Consider the following 14,773-nt stretch of genomic DNA (forward strand, 5'->3'; position numbering starts at 1 on the left):
ACCGATGGTTAAAATTATGCATCAACTTGTTCAGACAATAGAGCCAAGTTGTTTGGTCAAACACTCGTCTAGGTGTTCCTGGGAAAACATTTTCTAGGTGTGATTAACATATCTGATGGGTTGACCTTAAGGAAAGGAAGTTATCCTTGGCACTCCTGGGTGGGCCTTGTCCAATCAGTTGAAGGACTTAAGAGCAAAAGCCGAGATTTCCTAGGGAAAAAGGCATTGTGTTTAAGACTGCAACATAGAAATCCTTCCTGAGTTTCCAGCCTGTTGGAAATAGATTTCAGATTTCTTACCTCCCACCATCACATGAGCCAAGTCCTTAAAACGAATCTCTTCGTGTATATAATAAACATATACTGTGTTGACTCCATTTCTCTGGAGAGCCCTGACTGATGCAGACACCCAGATGCCTGACACTGGGGAAAGGTAGGGCTTGCTGTTCAGAGACAGGATTCTCTTGACAAAGTGAGAGCGTCCAGAAGCAGACCTCAGCCACTTACCTTGGCCTTTCCCGGCTGGACGCAGACCAGGCTCTCAGCCTCAGATGCTACCCAAGACACCTGCGGGCCAAGGACACGCATTGGAAGCCTCGGGTTTCACAGTCCTGGGCAGAGGCCGCCCCCAAGGTGCTGACCCAGCCTGCCACCCTCGACCAAAATAAACCCAGGGCAAGGTGCTTAGATCAGCCACTCCCCAAACCCCATGGCCTGATCCGGGTTGCAGATCCGGCCACTGTGGGCCCCGCGGAAAGAGCCATCCGTGGCCCCAAAAGGCCCGAGACGTAGACCAATTGACCTCAAAGAACAAAAAGTTCATTCTGGAGAGATCCAGGCAAGAGGAAGTGATTATAGCAGCTGACAGCGAAAGAACGCTTTCCAGTCATGGGGTCCTCAGGTCTCTCCAAGGCGATCGGAGGAATCCAGGACCTGTGTGGTCCCCTTCACAGGTGAGTCAGTGGGGGCCGATTCCAGCCCACATTCCTGATTTCTAAGCCTGCAGGGTTGGATCTCTCATCTACCCAATTCAGGGGACTACTGACAGCGGAATATCACTCAGCTGTAAAAGGAACACAACGTTGACACGCGCTACAACACGGATGAACCCTGAAAACTGCGCCCTGGGTGAAAGAAACTAGACGCAGGAGGCCACACGTTGTAGGATCCTATTCATCTGAAATGTCCAGAAGAGGCAAATCCACGGAGACAGAAAATAAATTAGTGATTGCCCAGGGGCTGGGGGAGGGGTGGGTGGGGAGTGACTGCTAATGGGGACAGGGTTTATTTGGGGGACAGTTGAGTTTTCTAAACTTGTGGTGATGGTTGATGATGTCTGTGAATAGCCTAAAAACCGGTGAGCTGTATACTTTAATGGATGAATCGAATGGTATGTGAATTGCATCTCAGGGAAGCTGTGTCTAAAAATGTTCCCCCAAATCTCTACATTTACTGAGTATCTGCTGTATACCAGGCACTGAAGTGGGTACTAGAATAGGGCTCAGAAGGGGAGGGTCATAGACAGATGACCACAGTGCTGCGGGATTTCCTCCCTTACAGCACAGAGAGGGGAAGGACGTAGCATTTGTGTGGCCGTGTGAAGGATGGGCGAGGGCGTGTGTGCATTGGGTTTTGAAGAACGAATAGGAGTTTGCCAAGCTGAAGGTGGGGGGCTGAGCGTGAGCTCAACTTTATCAAATCTAGTAAACAGAATAAAATAATATAGTTTTAAAAATGAAAATGAAAATGGGCGCATCGTCTTTTGTCGACACGAACTGAAGGAGTCTTTATGTTTAAACACCTCGCCACTCACCCTGGACCACGCCTGGCTCACCCAAGCCAGGGTGATGTTGTTCACGTCCGCAGCAAAGACAGTGCTGTAAACAGCATTTCAATCTCTCCCTTCATTAGGAGTGTGGAGGAATCGGAAATTTGGGGCCACCCACACCCCTCGTGGTTGTCTAGGAGGATAAACAGAAGGTCAAAGACCAGGCCTGACCTAGAACCTTCCCCAAGACGCTGCCTCCTCTCAGCTAGGCTAGATTCTTTCTGGCCTCCTTTCTCCTGGTGTGGCCAGTGCATGGCTCTGGCAGGTGGCCACGGAGAGTGAGGAGGACGGACGTTCTGGTCCGAAAATAAATCGTAGCCCTGAATGGGTAAACAAGAAACTAGGGCGGAGGAGGGGGCCGGGGAGGGGCTGAGGGGAAAGAGAGAATTGTGCCTTTCCTAGGAAGATGAATGCAGCCTTCAGAGGCTGGCCTCCCAGTGCTGGGCTGGTGGCCACGTGCTCCGCCTCTGCTGTGCCCCCAGCTGCTCCCAAGCGCCTGGCACCCACTGTATCTTCCCTGCTGAGTCCTGACCCCTGGATGGGACACCTCTTCCCACGTGGACCCCATCGTCGCTCAAAGAAGTCCTTTCCTCATACTCTCACTGTGGATCTTGTTTTTTGTAATCCCAGGGTGACCTTTGACCATTCACCGAGTGCAAGCTGCCTCCTCCCTCCGAGCCATTTTACAGATGAAGAAACTGAGACGGGGGTGGGATGGGGTGGGGAGGGCGGGTATTGGGATTCAACGGCGGGGGACTCCAGGGGTCCTCCCCAGACCTGATGATGGCAATTTTGAAGCTGGAGGCGTCTGAAAGGGTGAATGTACCGGGACAAAAGGGGCTGAGATGACAACATCTCAAGGGTGAGGTTCTGGGTTTGGATCCTGGCTCTACCCCCTTGCTGGGTATGTTTCCGTTTCTCCTGGGATCAACATCTTAGTATGTACAGGCTTCTCCCTTCTCAGCGAGGTCACCCAGGCACTGCCCATCAGTCTAGAGTGGCCCTTTGGTCACTATGATTGGTTCAGAGACAGTCATGTGCTCCAGGCTGAGTAAGTGAGATGCAATCCTGGTACTTCCATCATAGCTATCAGACAACAGAGCTTTTTATTTTATTTATTTATTTTTTAATTATTATTTTTTTTAACCTTTATTTATTTTTGAGACAGAGAGAGACAGAGCATGAACGGGGGAGGCTCAGAGAGAGGGAGACACAGAATCTGAAACAGGCTCCAGGCTCTGAGCTGTCAGCACAGAGCCTGACGCGGGGCTCGAACTCACGGACTGCGAGATCAGGACCTGAGCCGAAGTCGGACGCTTAACCGACTGAGCCACCCAGGCGCCCCCAACAGAGCTTTTTAAACGTTGCTTAAGTGGATAAGGGTCAGTTCAGAGTTTCTGGCTGCCATCTCGTCCGGCAATGAAGCTGACACAAGGACAGCAGAGCCAAGAGATGGAGAAAGATGCTACCCTGTGAGGTTGGTTAAGTCCCTTGATCCAGCCAAGCCTGAAGCTGTCATTGTCTATTCCATTAGCCAATTAGTTCCCTTTTGGCTTTATGCAGCTAGAAATTCTCATGGATACAGCCTTTATTAGTGGTGTGATAAAGATTGTTAAACCACCTCTCCGGGCCTCAGTTTCCTCATCTGTAAAACAGGTTGTGATGAAAGGACGATGAAAGATGAAGGGAGCCTGTGTGGCGAGTGCCCTGTGCTGTGCCTGATGTTCTATAACATCTGATGTCATCCAGGACACTCCCAGCTCACCTAGGCTCCTGCTTACTCGACACTGGAAAGTTTTCTGAGGGACACAGCTGAGCCCAGCCATCCCCGCCCACTGCAATAATCCACCAAGAATGCTGACGACCAGAAGATGGAGTGGACAGCTCAGGTCCGGGCTCCGGGGGGAAGGGTCACACAATGGCCTGAGGTCGAGGCTGCTCGGACACAGCTTCATGGAGCGGAGGCATCACTGCACCGATGGAACTGCTTGGAAAATCCTTCCTGGTAACTGTATCGGATCATTTTGCCAAACAGCTGCCCATCCAGCACACAGGGGCCGCGGCTCTGTTTCTCTTGGCCCACTTCGGGGCAGGAGAGGCATGTACAGGGGACTGGAGGACATGACACCCTCCCCCCTGGCCTCTAGCACCTGTGGCCTGCCCCTGGAGCAGAGCCTGGGAGAGGATTTGCGGGTGAGTGATTTTTAAAGAAAGCTCCGGGGCAGACAAGGGCGGGGAGTCTGTGCGGTGGGGGGGAGGGAGGGGTGAACACGAAAGGGGGTGCCTCCAGCAGAGTTCCTTTGGCTGCGGTTAAATGGGGGTAGGCATCCAGGGGTGTGCACGGCACAGCACGGTGCCCGCTTCCACTCCTGCCCTTCCAGATTACTCTTTTACAAGTATAAATCGAAGAAGCCAGACACAAAAGGTCACACGGTGTGTGATCCCATTGATAGGAAATGTCCAGAACAGGCAAATCCATAGAGACAGAAGGCAGAGTGGTTGCCAGGGGCTGGGGGTGGGGGACTGGGGAGTGATGAGTCATGGGCGCAGGGTTCCCTTTGGGGGTGATACAAACGTTCGAGATGATGACTGTACGATGTCGTGGATGTGCTAAATGCCATGGAATTGTTCACTTTGAAATTGTGAATTTGATGTGGGTTTTATGATTAAAAAAGTACAAATGGGGCTATTCCCCTGCTGTGCTCTGAAGCCTCCCATGGCTCCCCATTGCCTCCAAACATAATAGATATTTGTCTCTCCCCCCCCCCCCCCACAAGCCCCTCAACCTTGACTCCCTCCCGCCCCTCCCTCCCACAGCCAGGCTCATTTGTACCCCAGAGCCTTGGCATGTGCCATCCCCTCTGCCTGGCATGCTCTTATTCATCCTCATGACACGTAACCTCCCAGACCGGGCGCCACTCCTTCGCTTTCTTTGTACCTTGGATGTTCCCTTCAAATCACTGACTACGCAGCTCGCAGTTTCATCGTGGGGTTTTAGATGCTGGATAGAAAGTTCCCCCAGTTAGGCGTGTGGCAAACGGATGAATGAGCGAGTGAGTGAAATCAACAGATAGAGGGAGGAAGGCAACCGAGAGACTCTGCCAGGGAGAAGCTGGAGAGACTTTCACGTAGACAGAGGTCCTGAAAGGAAGCTTTATCTCCAGGTCGACGCGGAAAGAGACCGGCTCCATGCAAATCTGGTGCTTTTTTTCCTCCGAAAAGCACAGCTGTCTCCAAAACAAAGACCCACAATTGCTGCCAGCATGGGCTTCGTCATTTTCACTTCCTTTGAATATTCTTCAATGGCTTTTTTTTCAAACCGCGCAGGCATGCATGTGCACGCGACAGGCGAGGGGGGGGGGAGGCGGGGGGGCGGGGTAGGAAACACCCCTCCCCCCCTGCCCCGCCCACTTTCCCAGGTTAGAAGCTCTGTCTTCTCGGCCTCTCCGTGTCCTCCTATATGGGGGATCCTGTCCACATCTTCCAAAAGTTTTGGGAAAATCACACCACCCTTTGCGACCGGATTTTCTCTCCCAGGGTGTTAACTGCTTTGTTCAAAGCTGCATCACATTTCATATCCGAAGTTCCCTTAATTTTTCCCTTCCTTCCCTCTATTTGCTTTGTCCCCAGGATTCGGCCAGCACCAGCAAGGCTCCTGGAAGCCCTGTGGATAGGCCTCCCGCCCTGGGTTGACCTCAGTGGGTTTGCCCTTGCGAGGGACAGAAACAGGCTTTATTTATTTATTTATTTATTTAAAAATTTTTTTTTAACGTTTATTTATTTTTGAGACAGAGAGAGACAGAGCATGAATGGGGGAGGGTCAGAGAGAGGGAGACACAGAATCCGAAACAAGCTCCAGGCTCTGAGCTGTCAGCACAGAGCCCGACGCGGGGCTCGAACTCACGGACCGTGAGATCATGACCCAAGCCGAAGTCAGCCGCTCAACTGACTGAGCCACCCAGGCGGCCCCAGAAACAGGCTTAAAAAAAAAAAATTTTTTTTTAATGTTTATTTTGGAGAGAGAGAGAGACCCACACAGCGCAAGCAGGAAAGGGGCAGAGAGGGAGACACAGAATCTGAAGCGGGCTCCAGGCTCTGAACTGTCAGCACAGAGCCCAACGAGCCCGATGCTGGGCTCGAACTCACCAACCATGAGATCATGACCTGAGCCGAAGTCGGACACTTGACCGAGTGAGCCACCCAGGTGCCCCTGCGAGGAACAAGGCTCTTAAAGACATCGGCTCAGATGGGTTGGCGGAAAGTCCGATGTAGGGTCCAACCCCCTGTGGAAAATGGCTCGGCACTTCCTCGAAAGGCTAAATGTAGAGTTACCTCATGATCCGGCAATCCCATTCCTGGGAATAGACCCAAAAGAAGTGAGAACAGGTGTTCACACAAATCCTCGTACGCCCCGTTCGCAGCAGCCCTGTTCGCAATTGCCAAAAGGTAGAAAGTGCCCAAATGTCCATCAATGGATGAACGGATAAACAAAATGTGGTCCATCCCTGCAGTGGAATATTATTCAGCCGGAGAAAGGAATGAAGCCCTGACACGCGCTACAACGCGGAGGAAGCTTGGAAACGTTGCGCTCAGTGAAAGACACCAGACGCACAAAAAACCCACATAGTGTATGATTCTATCTACGTGGAAAGTCCAGAACTGGCAGAAAGTCCAGAAAGTCCAGAACAGTCCAGAACAGACTTAGGAAGGAGATTAGTGGTCGCCAGGGCCTGGAGAGGTTAGGAGAAATAGGGAGTGACCCAGGGTCTCCTTTTGGGGTGACGGGAATGTTCTGGAACCGGACAGATCTGCTGGTCGCACGACATTGTGAATGTACTACCCACCACTGAGTTGTTCACAATCAAATGGTTAATTTTATGTGATGTTTACACCAGTTAGAAACCAAAAGGTTGGGTGATCCCAGCAGGGAGGGGATGTTGCCCTCCCTCGCCAACCAACACAGGCAAGTATTTGGTGTTGGCAATTTTTTTTTTAAATTTTTTTGATGTTTTTATTAATTTTTGAGACAGAGAGAGACAGAGCATGAGCAGGGGAGGGGCAGAGAGAGAGGGAGACACAGAATCCGAAGCAGGCTCCAGGCTCCGAGCTGTCAGCACAGAGCCCGACGCGGGGCTCGAACTCACGAGCCGTGAGATCATGACCTGAGCTGAACTCAGACGCCTCACTGACTCAGCCACCAGGGCTTCTTCTCGGCCATTTACTGGCTGCCTGCATTGCCGTCCTCCGAATCCCTTACACAGAAACTCTTCTCGGTGAATACAATCCTGACCCTTCCGCTATAGCTATCAGATGACAGAGAGGGAGGGCGGGAGGAATATCCTTATTACACAAATGAGGAAACTGAGGCACCAAGGGGTGAAGTGAATTTCCCAAGGTCCCCCACTGTGACCCTTGTACCACATCACAGGGGTTAGGTAAGGACTGGGGACCTTTATCCGTAGCAGGAAGAGCAAGCGGATGGGAAAGTGACAAGTCCGCAGTGACTCAGGACGGTCATCCTGTGCAGCTGACGTCTGTGAGCTTCGCAGTGTCCTGCCTTTGATTCTCAGAGCCCTGGTAGGAGACACTACTTCCCCTGTTATCAATGAGGAAACTGCGGCTCAGAGAGGCGCATCACCGGGCCGCAGGTCACACAGCACAGTGAGGACACGTTAAGACAGGGTGTTCCAGACCTCAAGTTCCCCTTTGCTTTGAGCTGCCTCCAGGCAAAAGAGCCAGTCATTTAGACGTGGATGTTGAAATCTCTAAGCGGAAACCTCGCCGCTCCCCCCCACCCGGACCAGGAAACTCCGGGAACTGAGGGCGGCACTCCCACAAGGCCGACCTGAGAAATCTCTGGAGAAAACTGGAGCAGAGCAAAGCTCAGCTCGTGAGGCCCCCTCCTGGGGTCTGAAGGAAGTGGCTGGTGCCGGATGCATAGGGGAGTTGCAATTCCTGGAAACGGCCAAGTTCCCAGGGCCGTGAGCATGGGCTTGGTGGGAAATAGAAATGGCGTGTTTGCGTGTGCATGTGTGTGCGTGTCTGCGCGTGTCTTTGAGCCTGCACGCGCACACGTGTATCTCTGTGTATGTGCATGCATGCGTGCATATGTTTGTGGCTGCGCATGTGAGCACACGTGTGTGTGTGTGGGGAGCTTCAAAACCAGATTAGATCAGGTGGAAATCCTGACATTGAGTGTGGGTCTGGAGTCAGATTGTCCAGGGCCTCAGTGTCTCCACTGAGAAATGGACCAGCTTCTGCTGGATGTGAGAATTAGAGTCCAGGGGGCCAGTAACAGAAGATTGGTCACAGTAAACAGTCTGTGCTATGGGCTCTGAAGTTGACACTTGTGATCTCCTTTGGTTCTCAAAACAAATCCAAGGCTGAGTTTATCATCCACATTTTCATCGACACTTAATTTTTTGTCATTCAAAAACCATAACAAGCAAAGACTTCAAGCCACACAGAAATGTATGCGGTAAATAGTGCAGATTTCATCCACGACCCAGCCCGCTTTGCAAAGGAAGTTCTGTTAATAGGTGGGTGCGGGTTTTTTCAGAATTAGTGACCTTGCATTTATATATTTGAGTTTGGGGGTGTTTGAGTGGCTCAGCCGGTTAAGTGTTTGAAACTTGATTTCAGCTCAGGTCGTGATCTCACCCCTCATGAGTTTGAGCCCCACGGCGGGCTCTGTGCTGACAGTGTAGAGCCTGCTTGGGATTCTCTCTCCCTCCCTCTCTCTCTGCCCCTTCCCTGCTCACACACTCTCTCAAGAAGAAACGAACATTAAAAAATTAGAAAAAGAGTTTGTATTTATATTTCTAAGTAGTCCAATATATTAATACAGTGATGTAAATACCATAGAAAAGTGGCTTTTCAATCAATAGGGCATTCTTGACTCTCCTAGCTCATGCTTCATTATCCAGTGTTATGGATGAAGGAAATGGGGGCCCCAGAGTGCACAGAGCTTGCTCAAGGTCACCTGTTGTTACACCCCCAAGCTGAGACCCGACTAGAGTCCACCCGTCCATCCCAAGGCGGGTCCCATCTGTAGGAGGGAACTTTAGACAAAGTTCCCTTGCTCATTGTCCTTTCACTAAACATTCACTTAATGCTGAGGGTTTATTATTTAAAAAAAATTTTTTTAATGTTTATTTATTTTTGGGACACAGAGAGAGACAGCATGAGCGGGGGAGGGACAGAGAGAGAGGGAGACACAGAACATGAAGCAGGCTTCAGGCTCTGAGCTCTCAGCACAGAGCCCGACATGGGGCTCGAACCCATGAGCCGTGAGATCACGACCTGAGCCGAAGTCGGGCGCTCAACCGACTGAGCCACCCAGGTGCCCCTAACGCTGAGGGTTTAAAGATAAGATGCAGTCCCCTGTGCAGGAGGCCCCAGCCTGGGTGACACAGAGCCGGGCAACCTCAGCTCAGGGAGGTCAGGGACAGGTCTGCGGAAGCCAGAGGGGCAGCCAGGTCTTGGTCTGGAGAGAGCAGGGTGGGCTGCCTGGAGGGGATGTGGGAGGCGGGCCCTGGAGGTTGAATGGAGGTCCCACAGACGTAGCAGAGTCTGGGGGCATGGTGAAGAGTCACCTACCTCCACTGATGGCCAGCTGGGTGTCTTAGGAGCCTCCTCAATACTTGACATTTATGAGTAGGAACCGATACCTGACCCTGGGGCTAAATTCTAAGTCCCCGCCACTGGCTGGAAAGGCTGCTGCCTGTTGCAACACAGGGCTGCCCCCCGCCCCCAGACGGGGAAACAGGGCGCAAAGGCTTTAAAGAACCGACGCAGCCTGGGGTCAGGCTCTTCCTCTTTCTGGACCGCAGTTTCCCCGTGTGTACGATGGGGGGACGGCGGGCAGAGTAGTAGCCGGGCGAGAATTTGACTCCAGCTACAGCACTGTCACCCTCCCTCCTCCGGGCAACCGACACCCGATCCCCCAAACACATGGGAGTTCCGCAGTTTACCCCTCTCTGGCTGACCCTGGGCCTCGACCCGCCTCTGCCAAAGGTGGTTAGTTTGGAGGTGTGACCTTGAGCCCTCCAGCCGGCAGGGGGGCAGGGGCCGAGGGCACCATGACTAGGCTTGGGGATCCTCACGCGTAAGGTCTGCCTCACAAGGGGAAACAAGCTCAGAAACGAGACCAGCCCCTCTGAACACTCTCTCGATGAGCGTTCCTAGATTACTGCTTTTAACTCTGCAAGCCCAAGGCCCCATCTCACTGGAAAGAAACCAAGGCTCGAAAAGTCCCGCCGCTCACCGCCCGTGGGGAGGGTTGGCTGTGGCCTCCTCCCTGCTGGCGCATCTGCGGCCTTCAAGATCCTCCTCGCCGTGGGTGGGCATCAGGCAGTCATTGCAGAGAGGGGACATCAAGACCCAGAGGGCCAGGGTCCCCTCTGCCCAGGCCAGACAAGGTCACCGGCAGCTAGGTGGGCACCGGCTCTGGGAAGGTTGAAGTTGGGGGGAGCGGCGGTTGTGGCGGGAGTGATGGGCTCAGAGTAGGAACACCTGGAGGAAGCAGAGAGGGGTGCAGAGCTGGGTCCCCAAAGGGAGCAGGGCAATGGGGACAGGGTCTGGAGGCGTCAGGGCCCGTGCTTTATGGTTCAGTCCACCTGGAGGGCAGAGCCCGCCTCTTGCGGGGACCACAGCCCCCCGTATCCTGGAGAGGCAGGCACAGCTGGGGAAAACCAAAGTGCCGACAGGGTCACCTCAAAAACCACATGGCATGGGAATGCTGTGGAGGCAGTGAGGTGGGGAGATGCCGGGGAGCACCCCCTTGGTCCCAGAAATGCGATTTCTAGGGCTTTAGCCACAAAGAGAGTGTTCTGGGATACAGGAGCCAAGGCTTGGGAACGATTCAAATGCCTCTGGGTGGGGCCCCTAAATAAATGGCAGTCCCTTTGAGAAAGGTTCTACCTAAAATATGCCTGTGTACACAGTCGTCTACATGTAAGGGATCCGAGACCTGGGTGCTGGGGGGTCGGGGAGACATTTTTCCGTAGGACACACTTCTGTAGCTTGTGATTTTGGCCAGGTGTTACTTATTCACAAACAGTACTAGAAGTTTCTACTCCCGTGAGAAGACTGGAGACCTCCAGTCGCACGAGGACACGTGTCTCCAGGCAGCAAGTATGTGGTCTTTTTATTTTTTTTCTAATGTTCATTTATTTTTGAGAGAGAGAGAGAGAGAGAGAGAGAGAGAGAGCGAGCATGAGCAGGGGAGCAGCAGAGAGAGAGGGAGACACAGAATCCGAAGCAGGCTCCGGGCTCCGAGTTGTCAGCACACAGACCGACACGGGGCTCAAACCCACAGACCGCGAGATCATGACCTGAGCCGAAGTCGGACGCTCAACCGACTCAGCCACCCAGGTGCCCCTCAGTGTCCAGCAGCACCTTCTGCTTTTGTCGGGGCCCTAGGGCATCCAGAAGGCTTCCAGGAGAGGACGCTGGAGAGAATGAGCGAGGTGGGGCCCTAGAGGCCGAGAATGACATATGAAAGGTCCCAGTTCGCTCTAAATTAACAAGAGAGCAGAGGAAATTTCAACTTCCAAACTGGAAGAAATCCTTCCCAGATCGCAGAGGCGAAACAAGCCTGAGGTCAAAGCCTAGACGGGTGTCCCAGGAAGGAGACCCACACTCCAGGTGTCCTCATCTAAGGAATCTTCAGTAGCCCCGGAGGTGAGAAGAGGAGCTGTCGGCCAGTTAGGGGCATCTGCTGGAGAGTTCTGCTCACCCCCTACCTCCAGTCTCCCGAGAGGGGGTGGGAGATGAGGTGGGGTGGCCGTGGGGTTCTGGGGGACTTTCTCAGGGAGGGCGCTAAAGCCCAGTCAGACACTGCCCTCGTGGGTGGGCTCTTGTGAAGATGAAGGCAAGGGAGGGACATTCTTGACTGGCAACAGCTCCCATCACGGTCAAATGGACCCCTGCCACTCCCGTGTGTCCTCCAGGACACAGCAAGGAGAAGGGAGGCTTAGGTCCCCACACCAGCTCCTAGGGGGCCGGTTTCACCTGCCCCTAACCGGCCGACAGACACCCCAAACCCTTCCTGGGCAACCCCCTGCGCTGGGCACAACAGCAGCCTGGCTCCTCCCCATTACTCTGCTGTCACGTGGAAGCCCCTGCGGGTCTGGTACGTGCCCGCTGTAGCCTTTGCCCTCACCCCTTCCCCCAAGGGCCAGGCGCTGTCGGTGGAAGAATCAGACGCAGGCTGGGCAGCACATGGGAATAGCAGGGAGCTTTGCAGACAGCGCACAGGCCGTCCTCAGTCAGGGAAAGCCTGGGTGGGCCCTGGTCTGACAGCTGGAACCCCGACCGTGGGAGCGGGTAAAGCCTGAGGGGACAGGAGAGTCACCGGCAGCAGGGCATGTCTCTCCGACACTCTGTCCAATGTAGGTGTTACAACATCTCTCATGTGTTCCCCGGCCAGCCAAGTTTTAAAAACACAACAGAGACCATGGAAAATTGGGTTTCCTCTACATTTATTGCAACTGCTAAATGATTAACAACATTCACAACTTCTTAGATTTAAAAAAAGGAAAGAAAAAAAAAAAAAAAAGAAAAAACCCAAAACTTCCATTTTGTAACATCACAAATGTCTTCTAGGTTTTACCAAGGACCAAAACGCTAAAATTCTCTATATGATTTCCAGTGATGGAAACAAGCCAGAGACAGTAAGCACCCAAAGTGGTGAGTTAGTACTTTCCGGATGCCTGTCGTCCTCACGGAAGAGACCCTGGAACTAGAATGACAGAAAAGACACTGTGACTTTGACAAGGCTATGCAACCACACACCACACTCGCACGCACGCTCCCCGTGAGCAGACTTCGCCAGAGGGAGCAAGGGCGAGCTCGGAGGGCCAGTGCTGGTCCCTGGCCGACAGCTGGCACAAGGACTCGCCACCAGGCTCCGCCCCGGCTCCTATGATACCACACCCACAGGAAAAGCATCGCCTGAGTGCTCAGAGGACTTTCCAGGATCAAGAAGGAGGTGTTCTCTTTGACGTGTGCTAAAGGCTCACGGGGTCAGCTCGAAGCGGGATATCCCCAGGAGAAAGGGTGGCAGGAGGCTGCGGGGACAGAGCTTATACCCTGGTAATTCCTAAAGCATTTTACTCACAAACAAAAGCGGAGAAGTCCAAGAACGAATATACTAGCACAAAGTGAATATGATGGTCAGAGCTATCTATGCTGGAGAGAAAGAGCTAGAACCTATTTGGGGAGTACATGCCTTGCTCAGGGCCGATGGGCACTCTGTGAAAGGCCAGAGGACAGAGGCCCTGTTCTCAGAGTTCCATCCATGTGCCCAACCCACAGCCAACAAGGAAGGCTACTGGAAGGATTAGGAAAGAAAAGAGATGAACCCCTACGGCTGCGGTTCCCCCAAACCACACCACCTGTGCAGGCTGCTTCAACTCTGCGGAGGCATTTCCAGCATCTCCCTGGCCATAAAGATCTGCCTGTTGCCCATGCAACAGAAGCAACCAGAAGCAAGCAGAGCCTGGAAGAGATACGGCACAGGCCTGTGACGGTGGGTGTGGGCCCGACAAGACAGAGCTGGAGCAAGCTGGGACCACGGTTGGGGCCTGTGGCTTGAAAAAAGTGAAGACTGGCCAACACGGTAACTCGCTGCTGTGTCCCCCAAGCTTGTAGTGTCAGCAGGATCCCAAGTTTCCCAGGTTTTAGCACGTATTTAAAACTTCAACACTGCTGCTTTATGAGGAAGGGCTGAGATTCCCACAGCCTGAGAACTTCGCACGTAGCTGCGAGGAGCGGAGCGCCGGGAGAAGATGGAAGGGAGGCAATCACGCGCCTGGAAATAGCAAACAGCTGCGGAGCCCGCCCCACGAGGATGCTTTCTGTTCCGTACAAAGGCTCTGAGAAAACAATTCTTTACCCTACTGCACATGCCAAAAATGAAGCGTCTTGAAGAGTTTACACTCCCAGCCCCTTGTAGGAGAGACTCCACATGTGGTTTTAAAACGAAGCACACTGTAGTTGGTGGATTCTAAGGAGCCATGTGAATTTGGGGGAAGTTTCATCAATGTAACGATTACTCCCCACTGAATACGGCTCTATTATACTGTTGCTAAACTTCCATTAAGTCTCTTGGGATGCACTTAAGAGCTGAGACTCCATAAATAACACGTTCATCGAATCAAGTATCTCCACTTGTTCAAAGAGCTCCGATGCTCCGACCGGCAGGCCGCACTACCAGCATGGACTTGGCTAATACTGAATTCTGTCCCCCATTTACAGTCTGCAAGCCACACAAAGACACAATCTGTCATCAGTTTGGCATCAAGGTTGCTAACAGAGCACTTCTAGAGAGAGTTCCCTGGGACGGGAAACCCGACAGGAGCTGGCTCTTGAGCACTATCCAAGGGCAGTACCCCTTCTGAGGGGGGACCAGGAAAGACCTGCAGGGGACTGGCTGCCACAAGCATTTAGAAGAAGGGGGGAAAGCAAAAGCAGATGGGGAATGATGCACTCTTTTATCCTTTAAGAAGAAGAAGAAAAGCCAGCGGAACCTCCGTACAGGACCTGCAGAGACGTTCTGTTTCTCGTGGACACACCAAACCTACTTGGGCACTGGCTCCAGGGCAGATCCAGGGCAGAGGTGGCGCTCTAAGAGTAAGTGCTCCTTCAAGCCTGATCTTTCTCACCAATGGTTTCATCTATTCAGGGAGAGAACGATTTTGTTCAAAACTGAGTTGGAAATTACGGGTGGGGAAGGCAGCTAAAAAGAGAGCAGAAAGAACGGGATATTTATATGGGCCCAAGGCCCTTGAGAACGAAAGGATTTGAAGATGCTCAGAAAGGGATGTGGCAAAGCCACTGCCCTCTGCAGTGACGGCTTCCAGATCGCCCTTACACGTGCAGGACGCAAGGCCATTTCCGCGGTGGCCTATTTCCCCGGGATGGCCGCGTGCAGTTGAGCCTG

General features: G+C 52.8%; 1 protein-coding gene across 10 annotated transcripts in view; it reads right to left on the minus strand.

Annotated features, from left to right (window-relative positions):
- Positions 1–12,294: 12,294 nt before the first annotated feature.
- SUGP2 (SURP and G-patch domain containing 2) overlaps positions 12,295–14,773 on the minus strand; it is a 32,456-nt gene continuing 29,977 nt past the window's right edge. For 8 of the 10 annotated variants that reach the window (XM_047843488.1, XM_047843495.1, XM_047843505.1 and 5 more), the window contains one exon: positions 12,295–14,507. The gene's annotated coding sequence lies outside the window, so the exon portion shown is untranslated. The remainder of the gene's footprint in view (positions 14,508–14,773) is intronic. The other 2 variants (XR_007148882.1, XM_047843448.1) reach the window with 2 other exon arrangements.

The sequence above is a fragment of the Prionailurus viverrinus genome, chromosome A2 (assembly GCF_022837055.1).
Source record: "Prionailurus viverrinus isolate Anna chromosome A2, UM_Priviv_1.0, whole genome shotgun sequence".
NCBI lineage: Eukaryota > Metazoa > Chordata > Mammalia > Carnivora > Felidae > Prionailurus > Prionailurus viverrinus.